Source organism: Sprattus sprattus (genome assembly GCF_963457725.1).
Source record: "Sprattus sprattus genome assembly, chromosome: 11".
Taxonomy (NCBI): Eukaryota; Metazoa; Chordata; class Actinopteri; order Clupeiformes; family Clupeidae; genus Sprattus; species Sprattus sprattus.
Genome location: NC_137909.1, coordinates 28,150,057 through 28,152,556, shown reverse-complemented (window position 1 = coordinate 28,152,556; position 2,500 = coordinate 28,150,057). Strand labels below are relative to the sequence as shown.

The following is a 2,500-nucleotide window of genomic DNA, read 5'->3' as shown; positions in this document are numbered from 1 at the left end:
CTCACTATAGAAGTAGTTACTGTAATTATCGTAAGCAATTTGAAGCTGACCTATTTCGCCCGCACGCACGGCTCTGTCTTTGCTATACGGTTTTAAATGGGCCACGCGCGGCCCAGTTGTCTAATCCGAGATTCTATTTATAACTAATGGTAATCTCATGCGCAAACTCAGATTACATGGGAGTGTGTGTGTTTGAGAGAGCGCGCAATTGTTTGTGTGTGTGTGTGTGTGTGTGTGTGTGTGTGTGTGTGTGTGTGTGTATATGCGCCCGTGCATGCGTAAAATAAGTGAAAAATCAAGTGCGCGAAAGAGAGGGCAAGGGAGGATGCTCTGAATGTCAGCCACAAATGATGAATCATTTAAACAAGCCCTTAGTGCGCTCTCTCTCTCACTGTCACCCTTTCTCTCTCTCTCTCTCTCTCTCTCTTTCTCTCTATCTATGTATATATATATATATGTATCGTTCTCTCTGACTCTTTCTCGCTTTTTTCAAACACACAAGAGGAACTCCACACATCGGCTCGTGAGCCTGTGGTGTGTGTAACTGCATAAGAAGGCATATTTCGAGTCTACCTGTCGCTGGCTCCGCCCCCTCTGATGAAATGGGTGATCTCACCAACAGATGCAAGCAACTGGAACAGTGTCGTGTGAACAAATATAGTAGAACTGAAATTAAATGTAATTGAAAGCCTTTATGGTCATTGTATAGCTTTGCATACAACGACATTGTACAGAAACAAATACCTTATCTCTGTTAGCTGATCCATCATCTCCTGAGATGAGTCCAATCGCAGTAGTGTAACCAGCCCATTTGATGAGAGTGTTGGTGGGATGGGTAGTAGTACAGTCATATGTGTACAGGGAGTAGAGTAGTGGGCTCAGCACAGCCTTCTGGAGGGCCGGTTCTGAGTAGAGTAGAGTAGTGGGCTCAGCACACAGCCTTGTGGAGAGCTGGTGCTGAGTAGAGTAGAGTAGTGGGCTAAGTACACAGCCTTGTGGAGGGCTGGTTCTGAGCGTGAGGATGGAGTAGAGTAGTGGGCTAAGTACACAGCCTTGTGGAGGGCTGGTTCTGAGCGTGAGGATGGAGTAGAGTAGTGGGCTCAGTACACAGCCTTGTGGAGGGCTGGTTCTGAGTAGAGTAGAGTAGTGGGCTCAGCACACAGCCTTGTGGTGGGCCGGTTCTGAGTAGAGTAGTGGGCTCAGCACACAGCCTGGTGGAGGGCTGGTTCTGAGTAGAGTAGAGTAGTGGGCTCAACACACAGCCTTGAGGAGGGCTGGTCTTGAGTATAGTAGTGGGCTAGCACACAGCCTTGTGGAGGGCCGGTCTTGAGTATAGTAGTGGGCTAGCACACAGCCTTGTGGAGAGCGGGTGCTGAGTGTGAGGATGGAGTGGAGTAGTGGGCCGAGTTTAACAGGTTGTGGGCGGTTTGTGAGGAGGTCCTGGGTCCAGGTGCAGATAGGGGGTGGGGAGGCCTAGGGCAGCTAGTTGGCTGGGGTTTTTGGGTTTAAGTTTTTCTCAATTGCCTACACACATGTTTTGAAAGCATACTCATTTCATTTCTCAAAACTCTTTAACACAAATCCAAAAACCACACACACAAAATGCAAAACCCTACATCTCTCCTGCAAAATGCTACTTTGCCTTCAAAACAATGTTATGTCTCCTGGTATTTTGTGTTCAGATGACACACACAGACCATCATATGAGTAGATATTTCTAAGAACCAATTGAACACTGAGGTGCTGAATGGAAAAGAGTACTATGAATGGGAAACCACAAGTATGACGGCCTTATCAGGAGCATTATGCCTTTTCATGTTCAGTGTTACTGTACACTTACTCCGGTTGTAAAATATACAGTAACTCTATAATGTTTTTACTCAAATATAAAACAACACACAAATATACAGTCACAACTAAAATATTTCTTACTATTTTTCAAAAGTTCTGTAGCCTATACATCACAGCAAACACAACTTGATGTGTAAATGATTTGCACAGAACAAAGAATAGAAAATAGGACAGTACAGTCAACAACACTTTGTATTTGTTTGATTGGTATAGCATTATTTTCCAGAACCATATGGACTATTGCAGTCTTCCGTCAAGACACGCTCCCTCCCACCGCACCGGGGTAATCTTTCAGTTCTGAAAAGTATACAAATACAGTACAATGTAAAATACTCTAAATACAGAAATACTATGATCCTGATAAGGCATTCAAGCTAGGGTTTTCCTGTCATACATGTAATAGGGTCATAGTAGTGTTTCTTACCTATTCTCTCTTTTGAATGTCCGGAGAATAGCCAGCCTCCTCCATGGTCAAACCATGGTTGACCACATGGTCGACCACAGTGGCCCGAATGTAAACCGAGAAAATGGCTCTCCTTCTTGCTCTTCCTCTTCCTTCTCCTCCTCTTGCTCGCACTCCTCTGCCTCTCTGGTCACCTCTCACTTCAATGATGCCATCCATTGTTCTTCAAAGCAGGAGCTCACCTGT

General features: G+C 45.1%; 1 protein-coding gene across 1 annotated transcript in view; it reads left to right on the top strand.

Annotated features, from left to right (window-relative positions):
* cd9a (CD9 molecule a) overlaps positions 1–2,500 on the top strand; it is a 15,086-nt gene that overhangs the window by 254 nt on the left and 12,332 nt on the right. The gene's annotated exons all lie outside the window — the stretch shown is intronic.